At 45.3% G+C, this 19,630-nt stretch overlaps 1 long non-coding RNA gene across 1 annotated transcript; it reads left to right on the forward strand.

Annotated features, from left to right (window-relative positions):
• The first annotated feature begins 1,440 nt into the window (after positions 1–1,440).
• LOC148137426 (uncharacterized) lies at positions 1,441–18,847 on the forward strand. The gene is made up of 3 exons (XR_015754263.1): positions 1,441–2,742; positions 7,572–7,728; positions 18,757–18,847. It is a non-coding gene; the product is annotated as an uncharacterized LOC148137426 (long non-coding RNA).
• The last annotated feature ends 783 nt before the right edge of the window (positions 18,848–19,630 follow it).

Below are 19,630 nucleotides of genomic sequence, written 5' to 3' on the forward strand. Positions count from 1 at the left end.
CCCAGGAACCCTCCAACCACAAGGGATGAACTCGGATTTCACCAGTTTCCTCATTTCCCCTCCCCCCACCTTGTCTCAGTCAAATCCATCGAATTCAGCACCGCCTTCCTAACCTGCAATCTTCTTCCTGACCTCTCCGCCCCCACCCCAGTCTGACCTATCACCCTCACCTTGACCTCTTTCCACCTATCACATTTCCGACGCCCCTCCCCCAAGTCCCTCCTCCCTACCTTTTATCTTAGCCTGCTGGACAAACTTTCCTCATTCCTGAAGAAGGGCTTATGCCCGAAACGTCGATTCTCCTGTTCCCTGGATTCTGCCTGACCTGCTGCGCTTTTCCAGCAACACATTTTCAGCTCTGCATCTACATCCAGCAATGCCAGAGGAGAGAAGGGGACAGTGACTCATGTTCACCTTCCTGATCAATATGCGCTAACTCCAGCAAGAGTCTGCAATAACATCTCCAGTTGTGTGATGTTGCACTGGATCAATCTCAAGGTGCATTGGCACTTCTGAGCCAGAGGCCTTAGTTCGAGTCCCACCTACTTCAGAGATATGGCATGCCATCACTGATACAGGCTGATCAGAAAATATAAAGGTTATTACACTACAGCGTCAGCCTTGAATTTCATGCTCAAATTCTAGAATGAGACTTAAACCCAGAATGTTGTGACTCAAGAAGTAAGAGTACAGAAAGGTGATGTTGAGGTAGTGGCAATGCTAGTAATGTATGGGGAGCAGTTCTAGGACAGATGGTGAAATTTGTATTCAGTAAAATATCTAAGATATTTACTTAACAGTGACCATGGGTATTATTGTAAAAGTCTATATGTCAAATTGACGTGACTCTAGGCACACAATGATGTGGTTGACTCTTAACTGTCCTCTGAGGAATTGGAGATGGGCAGTAAGTGCTGGCCCAGCCAGTGATGCTCATGTCTATGAATGAACAAAAACAGACTGATGCTTCTAGAACCATATGCTAGCACTTCGGGGGACAACGCAGGGGGAGAAAAGTGACAGAGCAAGTCAAATCAAATCTAATTTCACATTCAGCCAGAACAGACCTGATCATTTATATCAAGATGGTTCTTTTTAGCCAGTCCTGTACCATGCCTGGAAACAGGACTGAGTTGAATTAATTGGGGTCAATACACACCACTGAAGTCAGCAATTATCAGGAGCCCGGCTCCGCAGTGTCTACATGATTATTGACAGAGAACTAAGGCAGCCGGAACTGATCAGAGCCTAGCTTCTGAACCCAATAGATAGGATCAGTAAGCAACCTGCTAGTAAAAGACCAGCCAACACGGAGAATTACCACAAATGCTGCTTCACTCACCGAAATAACTCATAATAAATGGTCATGTTCTTACAGCCGCATCTACTTTGGTTTGTCTTGGGGGGGGTGAGTCATATATTTGTATAATGAAGGGCAAATCTAAGCAATCTTCTGTCGTTATATGTCAGAAAAACTGAGTGTCAGATTGAGAAAACCCACTGCTGGAGCAACAAATTGTGTGTTGGAAAGGATGACGATTCTGACCAAGCTGTGCACTGTTATTGAGGTTACTGTGGGGCAAGGGATTTACACAGGGTGAATGAAGCATCATTCTCAAAATCAGCTACACCATTAACAATTCAAATCTATCACATACCAATTAGGAAGCACATTGAAACGCAGGAGAAAAGGAACCTGGGTGTATATGTGTATAGATTACTAAAAGTAGCGGGACAGGTAGAGAGAGCAGGAGGTAAAGCATACAATGTCCTTTCTGTGATTACAAAGGAAAGGCACCACTTCAAGGTGGGTGTGGAGTAACAGGGCTGTGTACAGGCTCTTGCCTCAGGCTCATCCACTCCTGCCAATCTCTTTCTTTCAACGGCTGCTATTTTTCTTTCATTTCTTTTCTTTCTTTTTTTTCTTCTTTGGAGCCTTTTGAGGTGGGTTGGTCGGTGAAACCGGCATGGCAGTGAGAGCGAGTGGAATGGTGGCGCCTCTGGTGGCCGGAGGCAGCGGTGGAGGACGCATGGAGCTCCTCACTGTGAGGATCTTGAGAGGGGGAATCTGCAATCCCCCTTGATTGCCTTCCCGTGCCCATACCTTGGGGCCAATTTGTTCTTCTTGTTCCTCGGTCAAAAGGGTCATTCTGACTACTATTTGTCGGTCGCCCACCCCGATCCCGAGTCCTAATAGTATAATTAAGTCTCTCGGTGATTCAGCACTATTTTTGGGATGAGGTGGATACTTAGATATACAATCTTAGCTCTCCTAGTCCTAAAATTTCGTCGAACCTTGGTGTGGTCCTCTTACTTGGTAGTAATGTTCCCCAAGACCGCTAATCTGCAAGTAATAGATACCGATGTCTGCAGCCCAGTTGATAGTGGAAATGTGGAAAATCAGAGGCAGTACAGCTACTCAGAGATACATCTTCAGTCCTACCAGGATGGCCTTGGGGTAGTACTTGGATTAATCCACTCGTCACAGTACACCGGGGCCCCTTCCGGCCAGCTCTTGAGTGTCCCGATAAGAAGTGTAACCCAATGTATTTAACGATAAAGAAAACCACATGGCACAAAGCGGTTCTGGGGGGAGACACCTATCAGGTCCAATTAAATGAAACATCTGGGATAGAGATGAAAGCAAACAGGAAGGATTCCTCTGGCTGTTGTTTCCACATACAGGTGGGCAAAGGGAAGTGGCCAGTCGAAGTAAATGAAAAGAGCACTCAGATGCCACAGGTATGTGTCCAAAAATTAGGCACACCCCTGAATAACATTAGTGCTTATTTATACAGTTTCTCTGAGTCTGTCGATACTTCCCCTTTTACCTCATGTGACAATTGCAGTTGCTCTGTGCAGCTGCTAATCTAATCGGTTAACCACATCCATCTGTGGCCTGTTGTTAGCGTGCAACCCCACCCCCCCACCCTTGATAGCTGAGTCTTATCCCTTCCGCAGAAGCAGCACTTACACACATTTTCCACACCACCCAGATCCATCCACCGTTACTCTACATATACCCCTGACTAATGCACCTAACCTACACATCCCTGAACACTATAGGCAATTTAGCATGGCCGATTCACCTGACCTGCTCATCTTTGGACTGTGGGAGGAAACCCACGCAGACACGGGGCAACTGTGTAAGCTCCACACAGACAGTTGACCCAAGGCTGGAATCGAACCCAGGTCCCTGGTGCTGTGACACAGCAGTGCTAACCACTGAGCCACCGTGCCACCCACCATTGCGCCCATCAAATCCACTCCAACCCTCGAAAGGCATCTCACCCACCTGTACCTTATCCCCGTAACTTTGTATTTTCATGGCCAATCCACCCTAACCTGTATACCTTTGGACTGAGGAAATCCACACAGACACGGGGAGAGCGAGCAAACTCTGCACAGCCTGAGGATGGAATCGAACCCGGGTATGTGGGGTTGTTAAGGACAAGGAGACAAGGGGCTAGACCAGCATTTATTGTCCATTCCTAATTGCTCAGAGGGCAGATAGAAGACAACTAATTGCTGTGGGTCTGGAGTCACTTGTAGGCCAGACCAGGTAAGGACGGCAGTTTCCTTCCCGAAAGAACATTAATGAACCAGATAGATTTTTCCGACAATCGACAATAGATTCATGGTCATTGTTAGACTCTTAACCCCAGGTTATTATTGATTCAAATTCCACCATCTGCCATGGCAGGATTTGAACCCAGATTTGAACATTACTTACATCCAGCAGAGTGCCACAAGGATCAGTGGTGGGTCTACTGCTTTTCATCATTTATATAAATGATTTGGATGTGGGTGGCACGTGGCACAGTGGTTAGCACTGCTGCCTCACAGCACCAGAGACCCAGGTTCAATTCCCACCTCAGGCAACTGTCTCTGTGGAATTTGCACATTCTCCCTGTGGCTGCGTGGCTTTCCTCCGGGTGCTCCAGTTTCCTCCCAGAATCCAAAAATGTGCAGGTTAGGTGAATTGGCCATGCTAAATTGCCCGTAGTGTTAGGTGAAGAGGTAAATGCAGGGGAATGGGTCTGGATGGGTTGCATCTTCGGAGGGTCGGTGTGGACTTGTTAGGCTGAAGGGCCTGTTTCCACACTGTAAGTACTCTGATTTAATATAGGGGGGGTGGTTAGTAAATTAGCAGATGACACAAAAACTGGAGGTGTAGTGGACAGTGAAGATGATTATCACACGGTGGCACAGTGGTTAGCACTGCCTGCCTCACAGCGCCAGAGACCCGGGTTCAATTCCCGCCTCAGGCGACTGACTGTGTGGAATTTGCACATTCTCCCCGTGTCTGCGTGGCTTTCCTCCGGGTGCTCCAGTTTCCTCCCACAGTCCAAAAATGTGCAGGTCAGGTGAATTGGCCATGCTAAATTGCCCGTAGTGTTAGGTCAAGGGACAAATTTAGGGGAATGGGTCTGGGTGGGTTGCGGGTCGGTGTGAACTTGTTGGGCCGAAGGGCCTGTTTCCGCACTGTAAGTAATCTAATCTAATCTCAGATTACAATGAGATCTTGATCAATGGACTGAGGAGTGGCAGATGGAGTTTAATTTAGATAAATGTGAGGTGCTGCATTTTGGGAAAGCAAATCAGGGCAGGACTTACACACTTAATGGTAAGGTCCTGGGAAGTGGTGCTGAACAAAGATACCCTGGAATGCAGGTTCATAGCTCCTTGAAAGCGGAATCACAGGTAGATAGGATAGTGAAGAAGGCATTTGGTGTGCTTTCCTTTATTGGTCAGAGTATTGAGTACAGGAGTTGGGAGGTCATGTTGCAGCTGTACAGGACATTGGTTAGGCCACTGTTGGAATATTGCGTGCAACTCTGGTCTCCTTCCTATTGGAAAGATGTTGTGAAACTTGAAAGGGTTCAGAAAAGATGTACAAGGACGTTGCCAGGGTTGAAGGATTTGAGCTACAGGGAGAGGCTGAACAGGCTGGGGCTGTTTTCCCTGGAGCGTTGGAGGCTGAGGGGTGACCTTATAGAGGGTTACAAAATCATGAGGGGCATGGATAGGGTAAATAGACAAAGTCTTTTCCCTGGGGTCAGGGAGTCCAGAACTAGAGGGCATAGGTTTAGGGTGAGAGGGGAAAGATATAAAACAGACCTAAGGGGCAACGTTTTCGCACAGAGGGTGGTACGTGTATGGAATGAGCTGCCAGAGGAAGTGGTGGAGGATTGTGCAATTACAACATTTAAAAGGCATTTGGATGGATATATGAATAGGAAGGGTTTAGAGCTATATGGGCCAGGTGCTGGCAAATGGGACTAGATTAATTTAGGATACTGGTTGGGAATTGACAGGTTGGACTGAAGGGTCTGATTCCGTGCTGTATAACTCTATGACTCAGTGACTCTGCATTAACAGCCCAGTGATAACACCACCAGACCTTCGGACCCCCGCACATACACCCTTCCCCCACCCCCGGCCTCCCCATCTCACATATGGGATTTGGGAGTTGTTGGCTGGGCCAACATTTATTACTCATTCCTAGTTGCCCCTTGAGAAGGTGATGGTGAGCTGCCTTCTTGAGTCCCTGTGTAGGTAGACACACAATGCCATTAGGGAAGGAATTTCAGGATTTTCATTCAATGACAATGAAGAAATGGCGATATATTTCCAAGTCAGGATTGTGAGTGGCTTGGAGAGGAACTTGCAGGGAGTGGTTTTCCCATATATCTGCTGCCCTTGTCTTACTAGATGGAAGTGGTCAGCTGTTTGGGGGGTGATGTCTAAGGAGCCTTTGTGAATTTCTGCAGTGCATTTTGGAAATGGAACATATTGCTGCTCCTGAGTGTCGGTGGTGGAGGGAATGGATTCTTATGAATGTGGTGCAAAACAAGTGAGCTGCTTTATCCAGGATGGAGTCAAGCCTCTTAAGTGTTGCTGTTGATGCACCCATCCAGGCAAGAAGTGAGTATTTTCTCACACTCCTGACTTGTGCCTTGTAGATAGTGGACAGGTTGTGGGGAGTCAGGAAGTGAGTTACTTACTGTAGTAATCCCAGACTCTGACCTGCTCTTATAATCACTGTGTATATGTGGTGAATTCAGTTCAATTTCTGATCAATGGTAACCTCCAGCCCATTGACAATGGGGGATTCAGTGATGGTAACGCCATTAAATGTCAATGGGCAGGTGTTCCATTATCATTTGTTGGACAGTCATTGCCTGGCATTTGTGTGGCGTGAATATTACTTGTTTGTATTGTCCAGTTGTCCAGATGAAGTTTAAGGAAGCCTCAGTGCTATTTCAAGAACAAAAACAATGAGAAAATGCTGAAGCAGGTCTGACAGTATCTTTGGAGAGAGAAACGGGGTTAACATTTTGAGGCTAATATGGCTCTTCTTCAGAACTGAAGACACAGAACATGGGGCACAGATTTCAGAATAGAGCTTCAGTTTCTCCTGCTGAATTTTCCCTGTATTTGATTCAGATTTTCAGCATCGGCAGAATTCTGCCCTTATTCCCCTGGTATCTTCACCAATGATCTTCCCCAACCAACAGCTGAAAGATAGTTCAGAAATAATTTCACTATTTGAGTGAATGTGGCATCATGTCATGTATAAAATAATGACTCTATTACCCCTGACAGTGACAATCTTTCATTTAATTGCAGCATTTACGGGTCTTTGAGAGGTCTGAGTTTCACATTGCTCCTTTTATTGACATTACACCAAGTGCCACCAAATACACCTCAGACTGTAGCAAAAAGACAATGTCATTGCTGAAGGCAAGAGCTATGTTCAAGAAATAGTGTTATTGTCCTCCTTTATGACAATGAGTTTTTGGGATTAGCTTTTAGCAATGCAAATTTATGGGACATTATCCAGCAGGTACCATTTCAACATCGTCTAACGATCTGTGTTCAAATGAAACATGAATGTGCTCCTGAGGAATAGTTGCTTGCACAATAGAACATTTGAGGAATTGTAATAAGTTACAATTTTGACACACCTCAGTACAGTCACTCTCTTCCCAAGGGTGCTGTGTGTTTGATCATCCGTCCATAAACCTCCATATAGGGCTCAGAGTCAAATGGTGAAAAGCCATGGTGCTACTTCTTAATGACATCAGAGGTGCTATGGGACTGATGGTGTGGTGCTGAATATACACCCAGGATGGTCCCACCAAATTAAATGATCGTCTAGCGTCTGTTTCTTTTCAGTGCCAGCTCAGAAAATGCCATTGCCCTGTGCTCCTTTTCAACTTGAGTCAGGGCAGCACTAAACCTAACATTGCATCTGAAAGGTGGCACTGCCAACAATGCAGGGCTCCCTTGACACCTCTCCAAAGTTGATCATGTGCTCACCTCTTTAGAATAGACCTTGAAACCATGACCTTCTAACACCAGGCTGTGAGTGAGCCAAACCAAAACTTAATGAAGGAACTCATAAAAGAGATTAAACAGAGCAGGAAGTAAGTACAAACAGAGGCAAGGGGAGACCATTCAGCCCCTCAAGCCTGCTATGCAATTCAAATAGATCCCGCTGATCTTCTACCTCAGTGCCATGGTTTTGAACCTCCATCTAACCAGGGGAAACATTCCTTCCACAGCCAATCTGTCAAGACGTGTATGACCTAGGATGCTTCAGTGAGATCTTCCATCGAAACCCAGGAGAATACGGGGCCCTATCTCGTCAATCTCGCAAAAGCAAGGTGATAATCAAAATTAGAGACCAGAAGGTGAAAAAGAGAACAGAAGACAACACAGGTAACAGAAGCAGACAGGATCAGTGGGATGGGTAACTTCGATGGGAGACAACCAGGTGATTGTTAAAAAGATCAATAATCTGAAACTACAAGAAGTTTGGGTAAATGTTGACAGTGAATTGTCAGACTGCTCCATATCTCTCTCAATCGTCAGTTCAAAGAACATCAAAAGGGAGAGGTATAAAACAAGCTCACCTGTTAAACATTGCTGCTCCAAGTCAAGTGCTTACCTCTTGGTTGATCAGGAACTGAAGTGTTTGCCCAATATCAGCCTGGAAGGTAACATAAGGGACAAGAAATGAGAAAGTGGAGGGTACAACTGGGAGCATGGGTCTTGAATGAGATTGCACCATGATCACTGAGTTAGGTACAAAGGGGCCATGTTATAGAGACATAGAGATGTACAGCATGGAAACAGACCCTTCGGCCCAACCCGTCCATGCCGACCAGATATCCCAACCTAATCTAGTCCCACCTGCCAGCACCCGGCCCATATCCCTCCAAACCCTTCCTATTCATATACCCATCCAAATGCCTATTAAATGTAACGATTGTACCAGCTCACATAGCCTCCGTGAGAGACTTACTTTGCGTCTTCCCCTTTCTAAAATACACAGGAACAGCGGTGAAGTGCTTTTTGAACCCTGCTCAGGAGGTGCTGGTGGAAGAAGCTGTGCTCGTGAGCTGAGGTTCTTCTGCTGCCAATAGGTTGAGGTACTCTGCTATCCCATTTGAGGGTTAGTGTGCTGAGAAAGTTGCACTCTAAGAATTAACTATTCATGACTTTTGCATTTCAGATAAACAATACTCTCACTCAGAGTGCTAAGTTAAAAATCACACAACACCAGGTTATAGTCCAACCGGTTTAATTGAAAGCACTACCTTTCAGAGCACCGCTCCTTCATCAGGTGGTGAAGGAGACTGATGAAGGGTGAAGGAGCGCCGCTCCGAAAGCTAGTGCTTCCAATTAAACCTGTTGGACTATAGCCTGGTGTTGTGTGACTTTTAACTTTGTACACCCCAGTCCAACACTGGCTCCTCCAAATCACTCTGAGTGCTGGAAGCCAACTCATCTGCAAGGCAACCTTAGGAAACTTTTCTTTTAATCATTCATGGGATGAGGGCATAGCTAGCCAGGTCAGCATTTATTGCCCATCCCTAATTACTCAGAGGGAGGTTAAAAGTCAACCACATTGCTGTGGGTCTGGAGTCACATGTAGACCAGACCAGGTAAGGGCAATTCCCTAAAGGGCATTAATGAACCAGATGGGTTTTACCAAGCATCTACAATGGTTTCATAGTCACAATTAAACTGTTAACTCCAGACTTTTTTTTATTATTGAATTCAAATTCCAACATCCGCTGTGGTGGGATTCAAACCCAGGTCCCCAGAGCATTGGGGAGAAAGTGAGGACTGCAGATGCTGGAGATCAGAGCTGAAAATGTGTTGCTGGAAAAGCGCAGCAGGTCAGGCAGCATCCAGGGAGCAGGAGAATCGACGTTTCGGGCGTGAGCCCTTCTTCAGGTTCCAGCAACACATTTTCACCCCAGAGCATTGCCTGGGTCTCTGGGATTAACAGTCTAGCGATAATACCACTAGGCCATTGCCTCCCCCAATGGCAAGTGAAGGACTTTCCAGCTTTGAATTTTCAGTCAACAACAATAAAAAGTTACCAGAATGAAATGATTTTGACTAACCTGCTAAGTCAAGAATCCCAAAATTGTCAGCTCCAACTGTTGACGTTGCAATATCTACTGTTTACAAATGATCCACAGAGTCCCAGACATATATCTTTAACTTGCACTTGTCTGGTATCACTCCTATAAAATGTCTTGGGATATGGTTACAATAGTTGAGGTGTTATTTAAATGCAATTTATTGTCATTGCAATCACAATCCTTCCCCTTTTCACTGTGTGAATTGCTTTGAGTAAAAGTGAAGGCTCTGTCTCTGTGAGGCTGCTGTGTGTTTTCATTGGCATCATCAAGGACGTCAAAGGTAAAAAACACAGACATTGCTCATTGGAAAAGTTGAGGCTGTTGCAGATTAAGTGTGTGTTGCAGAGAGGCAGACTGTCTCAGAGCAAGGCCCTGATACTCGAACAACATTCTTAGGGGGAGAGATTCAGACAATGCCAGAGACTGTCAGAGTTTACCTCCAACAGACTGGCACATTCCACCACCGACCTGAATCAAGACATTTACAAGGCTCTGACCAAATAAGAGACGGGATGGGGGATGTTAGAGAGCTGCAGGGAAGGTTAGGTGAACTGGAATCAGAAATCAATCCCGAAGGAAAACTGCCCACAGAAAGACAGCACGACAACACCACTGACAACATGATCGAGTGAGATGCCCAGGACTGGGTGATGCAATAAGATGGCAATTAAACACATCTATTCAAACCATACTGACGATTATTATAACAGAATTATAACCAGACCAAGTGACATAAATCTTTATGCCTTATTTGACAAACTCAAACTGACCTCATCATTCAAAAAACGATGCAGTCAGTTTCAATGAATGTGACAGGAGGTCACACTCACTCACTCTGACATACACACATACTGACACACACACACTCACATTCACACTCACTCACTCTGACATACACACACACTCACATTCACACTCACTCACTCTGACATACACACACACTGACACACTCACTCACTCTGACATACACACACACTGACACACACACACACTCACATTCACACTCACTCACTCTGACATACACACACACTGACACACTCACTCACTCTGACATACACACACTGACACACACACACTCACATTCACACTCACTCACTCTGACATACACACACACTGACACACACACTCACATTCACACTCACTCACTCTGACATACACACACTGACACACACACACTCACATTCACACTCACTCACTCTGACATACACACACTGACACACACACTCACATTCACACTCACTCACTCTGACATACACACACACTGACACACACACTCACATTCACACTCACTCACTCTGGCATACACACACTGACACACGCACACTCACATTCACACTCACTCACTCTGACATACACATACACTGACACACACTCACATTCACACTCACTCACTGACATACACACACACTGACACATACACTCTGACATACACACACACCGACACACACTCACTCACATTCACACTCACTCACTCTGACATGCACACACACTGACACACACACTCATATTCACACACATATTCACACACTCACTCTGACATACACCCACACTGACACACACACACTCACATTCACACTCACTCTAACATACACACACACTGACACACTCACTCACATTCACACTCACTCACTCTGACATACACACACACTGACACACACACACTCACATTCACATTCACTCACTCTGACATACACACACACTGACACACTCACTCACTCTGACATACACACACGCTGACACACACACACTCACATTCACACTCACTCACTCTGACATACACACACTGACACACACACACTCACATTCACACTCACTCACTGACATACACACACTGACACACACACTCACATTCACACTCACTCACTCTGACATACACACACTGACACACGCACACTCACATTCACACTCACTCACTCTGACATACACACACACTGACACACACACTCACATTCACACTCACTCACTGACATACAGACACACTGACACACACACTCTGACATACACACACACTGACACACACTCACTTACATTCACACTCACTCACTCTGACATGCACACACTGACACACACACTCATATTCACACGCATATTCACACACTCACTCTGACATACACCCACACTGACACACACACTCACATTCACACTCACTCTAACATACACACACACTGACACACTCACTCACATTCACACTCACTCACTCTGACATACACACACACATACTCACATTCACACTCACTCACTCTGACATACACACTGACACACACACACACTCATATTCACACACTCACTCTGACATACACACTCACTCACTCTGACATACACAAACACTCACACACACTCACTCTGACATACACACACACTGACACACACACACACTCACATTCACACTTTCACTCTGACACACACACTCACATTCACACTCACTTTGACATACACACACACTGACACACACACACTCACATTCACACTCACTCACTCTGACATACACACATACTGACACACACACTCACATACTCACTCACTCTGACATATACACACACTGACACACACTCACACATTCACACTCACTCACACTGATACACACACAAAGATACACATACACTGACACACACTCATTTCTGACATACACACACACTGACACACTCACGTTCACACTCACTCACCCTGACACACACACTGACATATACACACTGACATACACACTCACTCACTCTGACATACACTCACACTGATGTGCATACACTCACATTCACGCTCACTTATGTACACACACACACACATTCAGTCCACTAGCACAATGTGCCCCATGTGACACAGATCAGGGTTACAGTCAGATATTTTTGGTTATTCCTGAAAGTGCAAAACGCAGTTGATATCTACAAGAGGTGGCCTTTTGTTGAAAGTAAGAATACAGTCACACCCCTCATTTTCTCCTCCTGTTCCATCCCCCTCTCTCTCTCTGTCTCTGTGAAATTTCCCTGATACCCTCCAGGTGTAACATTCCAATGTTCCCACACATGACAATGTCAGGCAGCACTGAATTCACATCTACAGTACTTTTTACCTTTAAAAATCCTTTTTTAAAAGCACATTTTTGAATTACAGGTTCATAAGTACTTTGGAGTTCAGTTTCATCATCATATCTCACGCTTAGTATTATTCAGATACCTTAAAGGGACATGCCCATGATATCCTCACGATATCATGTGACCTACAGTTATAAAGATTCTGTGTTCCATCTTACTGCAGTGCTCCAGTGAAGCTCAGCACAAGCTGGAATAACAGCACCTCATTTTCTGCTTGGGGACCCTGCAGCCCTCCGGACTCAATCTCGAGTTCAATAACTTTAGGGTTTGAGCACCTTCTCCCATGTCCTTACCCCAATCCCCACACACCAAGTTCTATCATCTCATGGACTGCTACCGCAAACAACTCATTATCAGCCACTTATGGTCCCCATTAGCAGTTATTGATTCCCAAAGGCTGACTTTTACCCATTCCTTCCTCTGCCATACTATCCATCTTGATCTATCGTTTACTCTTCCCATCTCCTCCCACCCCACCTTCGGCGTATATACCAGTCCTTTTCCCAGCTATTCTCAATTCTACAGAAGAGTCACTGGACCCAAAACATTAACTCTGCTTTCTCACTGCAGATGCTGCCAGACCTGCTGAATTTCTCCAGCAATTTCTCCAGCAGTTCTGGAAAGCATGCTCATCTATGCAATACCATAGATTAACATTAACCCAGACATTATTGTATCTGAAAAATATAGAGATTTTTACAAAATAGCCACCTGTCATAACCATCTGTTGGATTCTTCACTATCACAAGATTCATGTCTAGCTTGGTACGCTATAAAGGATAACATAAGCATTGTTGCATCAGATAAAACACTCTGTTAGAGGCAGTATTCTCATTATTGCATGTTCCTGTCTATTTAATCAAAGACACCAAACCTGCTTATAAAGACAATGGGGACTAGAATATCCTGAAACTGCAGGGGCAAGGCCACTGGCATCATCAATTTATTGACTCCGAAACATTGATAGTTATTATATCCCCAGCAGATTAATTATTGAGATGACATGGGAAGGTTTGATGCTTCCTGGCTGCAGTGTAAAGTATTTGCTGTGAGTCTCCCACAGAGACAGTTTTCATCCTTTGTATCAAAGGGAGAGAGCAGGTTATCTACTGAGCTAAATCTCCAACCAACAGGGAAATAGAAACAACTTCCAGGTAATTATTGTCCATGGATATGCACAGGAGAGAAGCTCATCAGATACACACAGACAGATCACTGTTTATTCCACAGGTTCTCCTCCTCTTCTACTTGGATAGTAAAAGAAGGTGATATACTGACACAGCCCATAAACCCGCTCAGATCCTACTTTCATTGTCCCTCATTCTCACAAGGATGCAATCTCCAACAACAGAGTCGTTGAGTCATAGAGATGTACAGCATGGAATCAGACCCTTCGGTCCAACTCGCCCATGCCAATCAGATACCCTAAATTAATCTAGTCCCATTTCCCAACACTTGGCCCATATCCCTCTAAACCCTTCCTATTCAAATGCCCATCCAGGTGCCTTTTAAATGCTGTAATTGTACCAGCCTCCACCACTTCCTCTGGCAGCTCATTCCATACACGTACTACCCTCTGCATCCCTTTTAAATCTTGCCCCTAGCAAGTTACAGTTGGAAATCTGAAACAAACACAGAAAGTTCTGGAGAAACTCAGCAGGAATAGCAGCATCTGTGGAGAGAGAAACAGTTTGTGTTTCGAGTCCAGTACAACTTTTCTTTTGAGCTCCAGGACAGTTAGGAATGGACAACAGATGCCAGCCTGTTCAGTGATGCCCGCTTGTTGTGAAAGAATAAATAAAAGAGGAATGAGCCCCCACCAGATTCCATTGACCACACTCCTTATTTAATGCATGGATGGTTTTGGAAAATCAGGACGAGGTCATATTACTGAGCTGGATTGAGTGCAATGCAGAGTGATACAGACAGCACAGGGGATGTGTGTCACACAGTGCTGCTGTTCCTAACCTTGACTCAGAGAGTCCAGCTTCAAGTCCCACCTGCTGTAGCCTTAATGTGCCTGAGTCATTAATAACAATTACAAACAAAGTTAAAAATCACACAACACCAGGTTATGGTTCAGCAGGTGTATTTGGAAGCACTAACTTTCAGAGTGCTGTTCCTTCATCAGGTGGCTGTCGAGTATAAGATCCTATGCTCCACAACCACCTGATGAAGGAGCAGCGTTCCGAAAGCTAGTGCTTCCAATTAAACCCATTGGGCTATAGTCTGCTGTTGTGTGATTGTTAACTTTGTAAACCCCAGTCCAACACCGGTATCTCCAAATCATAATTACAAACACGGTGGGTTAAATCCCTGTGCTGGTTCGTGAAGAAATGCCACCTTCTTTTCTAACACAGCCATTGCCTCAGGACCCAGGATGACTTTCTCCCACAGTGGAGCCACAGTTGCTGATTGGATGATTCTGGAGTTAGATGGCACCTCACAGGCAGGCAGGGGCTGTTTGAAGGTTCTGAGTGGGAATGAGGCTTGGATTTTCACACCCTCCCTCCACTTGAGCTTTCGAAGCAATTGACCCCTTCACCGGCTGCTTCTGCCCCAACTGGGATCGTTTCAGGCTCAGATTTCCCAGGAGTCAGTGGGGACTGATGCAACATGATGCCCCTCAAAATAAAGAACCATCTCCCCATCTCTCTAACAGACACTTCCAGTGTCTTCATAGACAGTAGCTACTATCTGGCAACTGAAGTTATGACTAGGGAAGAGAGGGGAGTCATTTTATTTCTGCCTTCCTTTTTGCATATTTAAATGGAAATTCTCCAGCGCACTCCTTCATTAGTTACAAAAGGGGACGTGGATCTCATTGGCTGAGCCTTCCCTCATTGCTCTGAAAGTGACAAGACGGTGGGGACCAGTTGTTGTCTAGTTGACCCATTGCAGTCAGCAGGGATACCCCCCAGAAGGGTATTTAGAAGGAAGTTCTCAGATTTTGACCCAGCCACACTGAAGGAACGGCGATATAATTCCAAGTCAGGAAGGTGTGTAACTCGGAGGGGAACTTGCAGGGGGGTCCTGTTCCCATGTATCTGCTGCCGTTGTCCTTCTCGATGGTTTGGAAGATGCTTCTTGACAACCAACACGAAAATAAAACAAAGCACCGTGGATGTTGAAAACCTGAAACACAAACAAAAGTTGCTGGAGAAACTCAGCAGGTATGGCAGCATTTGTAGAGAGAGAAAGCAGAATCAGTATTCCGGGTCCAATGATCCTTCTTCAGAACTGACTTGAAACATTAACTCTGCTTTCTCTCAGTTCAGGAATCACACCGAAACGTCGACTCTCCTGCTCCTCTGATGCTGCCTGACCTCCTGTGCTTTTCCAGCAACACACTCGCGACTCAGACAGAAGCCACACGACACCAGGTTATAGTTCAACAGGTTTATTTGAAATCACAAGCTTTCGGGACACTGCTCCTTCATCAGGTGAAGAAAGCTCGTGATTTCAAATAAACCTGTTGGACTATAACCTGGTGTCAGGTGACTTCTGACCTTGTCCACCCCAACACTTCCACATCATCAGCTGTCTCTCGCTACAATTTCTTGAAGCAATTTTTTTTAATAGAATCCCTACAGTGTGGGTGCAGGCCATTCAGCCCAACAAGTCCACGCCAACGAGTATCCCACCCAGAGCTATTGCCCTAACTGATGCACATAACCAACACATCCCTGAACACGACGGGCAATTTAGCACCGCCAGTTCACCAGACCTGCACATCTTTGGATTGTGGGAGGAAACAGAGCACCCGGGGGAAACCCACGCAGATACAGGGAGAATGTGCAAACTCCACACAGACAGTCACCCGAGGCTGGAATCAAACCTGGGACCCTGGCACTGTGAGGCAGCAGTGCTAACCACTGAGCCACCATGCCAGCAGTGGGTTTGGCTTTTCTTTGCATGGCCTCCTCCCTTTGCCATTAACAGTCATCCTCCGAAGTACAAAGCATGAATGTGCAACCTGACCACACAAAGAGTTCGATGTACACTGAATGGTTAGAACTTCAACTCCATGTTATTTGTTTCGCAGATAAGCTCCGGGGGGGGGGGAGGAGGATTCCAAGTTTGCAAGGTCATTATTACCAGGGAGTTTTTTTTTAATCCTCCCTTCATAACACTGACTAATCTTGAGCTAGCATGGGGACATTGGATGTTGGCTTGGTTCTGATACTCGGCTACGAGCGCCCCCTCGTGTCGTGCCCAATATTGCTGCATCGTTGCTGTTTGCCCTGAAGTTGCGAGTTGACTGAGCTCCCGAGAAACCAAAATCAATTCATGGCAAGATTACATTTTACAGAAAAGGTGGAGGGGGGAATTCCGGAGGGTAACCTCCGCAAAGTTTTATTTAAAATTTTAAATCTTAACATTTTTGCATCCACCGGATAATTTAAAACGGTGTTTCATTTGTTCCTTTCTTTTAAAAAAAATCAAATTCAAAAGGAAATTATTTCAAAGATTTAATGTTTTTAAAAAGAAATCAGATGAACGTTCAGACATTGGGATTCTCATTCAATCAACTTGAACTTTTAAACAAAAGACCGGGTTTAGTAATCTCCGCTGTTCCTCACTGGCAATGAGATATGAAAGTGAGGAGCAGACTAAAAAAGAAAGTTAAGACTTGTCCCAGTTTTGTGCAAAACAAAAGATCTCTCTCTCTCTCTCTCTCTAAAACAGGCCAACTTCAAATCTCTCTCCACTCCCCTCACGTCCCAGCCTAAAACACCGGTATCTTCCCTCTAACCCCGCATGGCGCCAGCTTGCTCGCTCTTATCACAGTGTAAAACAATAAAAATGGACCCGACCAACACATGAAGGTCACCGATTGTGATCGTGGTGAAATTAGCAAGGCAGTGCAGCTGCCTGTTAATAGGGGTCTCTGGCCTGTTATCTCCCAACTGCTACCTGAAGCTTTTACTGCGATTAAACAGTTCATTTGAAAATGGAACTATCTTGGACTAGAGCGCTGATTACAAACTCTGTGTGTTTTTGTGTGTGTGCGAAGTATACTTTCTGAATGTTGGGTTTTCTGTTTTGATATTTTGGGTGTACTCCCGTCAGCGGGCTAACTCCGAGAGTATACAAAGGTGTTCGATTCTGCTGCCAAAATGCCGAGTCTTTGTCTAAGTAATTGCCTCTGGCCTGTTTTCAAAAGGCGATTTGCAACTTTATCACAGCGTCCAGACTGAGGAGGGATCTATTGTATCTCTACACCAGGGAATGAACCAAGTGGCTTTTAAGACATTCAACACAAAACAAAAACCCCACAAGGAACTGCTGGTGCTGGAAGACCTGAAACAAAAACAGAAACTATTGGAGAAACTCAGCAGGTCTGGCAGCATTGGTGGAGAGAAAGAAACAGGGTTAATGTCGGAGCAAATTACTGCAGATGCTGGAATCTGTACTGAAAAAAAAACAAATGCTGGAGATCCCAGCGGGTCAGGTAGCATCCATGGAGGGAGATCTGGCTAACCTTGCCAGTTTAAATGAGTCTTCATCATGAATCTGTGATCTCCAGCATTTGTTGTTTTCGAAGAGTCCCTGTACGGGGGAAATATGAACTGTTGTTTTCTCTCTCTCTCTCCACAGATGATGCCAGACCTGCTGAGTTTCTCCAGCAATTTCTGTTTCTGTTACATTTAAAACACCTTTTGTTGTTGTGCAGTTATTATCCGCTTTTGCAATGGCAGGTGGAGGTATCCAAGTGTGATGCGTGGCTGTATGCTGTTTGCTGCACACTTTATAAAAATTAAAATAAACCTTCACTAATTTGTTTATTGTACCAGACTCATTCGGGATTACCTGCTCGGCTCTGTATTTGCTGTTCAGATTGGGAACATTCACACTGTTCAGTGAGAGAGCGGTTTATACAAATTGGAGAACCCGTCCTTTATTCCGCTGAATTCATGTCAATTCATTTCGTGGGAGGGACTGTGCATCATAGAGTCATCGAGATGTACAGCACGGAAACAGACCCTTCGGTCCAACCCGCCCATGCCGACCAGGTATCCCAACCCAATCTAGTCCCCCCTGCCAGCACCCAGCATTTATTACCCATCCCTAATTGCCCAGAGGGCAGTTAAGAGTCAACCACATTATTGTGGGTCTGGATCACATGTAGGCCAGACCAGGTGAGGATGGCAGATTTCCTTCCCTCAAGGGCATTAAGTGAACAGGCTAACTGACAATATTTACATCTTTTTTAATTGCAGATTTTTATTGAATTGAGAATTACACCATCTGCCCTGGTGGGATTTGAACCCTGACCCCCCAGAACATTAATCTGGGTCTCTGAATTTCCAGTCCAGTGACGTTCCCACACTTTCAATAAAATGATCGAACTGCAAAGTTTACTCTGGTGAATTTCACTGTATATAAACAGTCAGCGTTCCCTTGTTTTGGTTTGATGTCATTTATGTTCGCTCTCCTTCAGAACTGGAGCCCCCGGTTTAGTTGGTTTTACTTTGAGGGGTGGGGGACAATAACCAGTAGGTGACAGGCAGTGAGTTCCGTCCTCCTCCTAATTTAAAACAGGAGCTTGTTTTCAGGAACTAAGCGAAGGCAAGTGTTTTCCAAGTGCTTCATTTGCAATTTCTCCCTGTCACCCTGGTCCCAAATCGCAACATAGATGGGGATAAGATTGGTCAAGGCCTTGGTGTATTCTCTGAGATGTTGTGGAAGGCAGTGAGTGTGAGACTGTGGGTGCGTGAGTGAGTGGGTGTGACTGTGGGTGCGTGAGTGTGAGACTGTGGGTGCGAGAGTGAGTGGGTGTGACTGTGGGTGCGTGAGTGTGAGAGTGTGAGACTGTGGGTGCGAGAGTGAGTGGGTGTGACTGTGGGTGCGTGAGTGTGAGAGTGTGAGACTGTGGGTGCGAGAGTGAGTGGGTGTGACTGTGGGTGCGAGAGTGAGAGGGTCAGAGAGTGTGGGTGCGTGAGTGTGAGTGCATGTGTTTGTGTGAATGCGTGTAAGTGTGAGTGAGTACATTTCTGTGCGTGTGTCATGGTCTGTGTAGTTGCTTTAAATTAATTGTGGGGAACGGGAGGTGACACTTCCTGTGTGTTTTAATAATGAAGAGTTTACAATCTA

The sequence above is a fragment of the Chiloscyllium plagiosum genome, unplaced genomic scaffold (genome assembly GCF_037043375.1).
Source record: "Chiloscyllium plagiosum isolate Xiang-an unplaced genomic scaffold, Cpla_swu_hap1 HiC_scaffold_43, whole genome shotgun sequence".
Taxonomy (NCBI): domain Eukaryota; kingdom Metazoa; phylum Chordata; class Chondrichthyes; order Orectolobiformes; family Hemiscylliidae; genus Chiloscyllium; species Chiloscyllium plagiosum.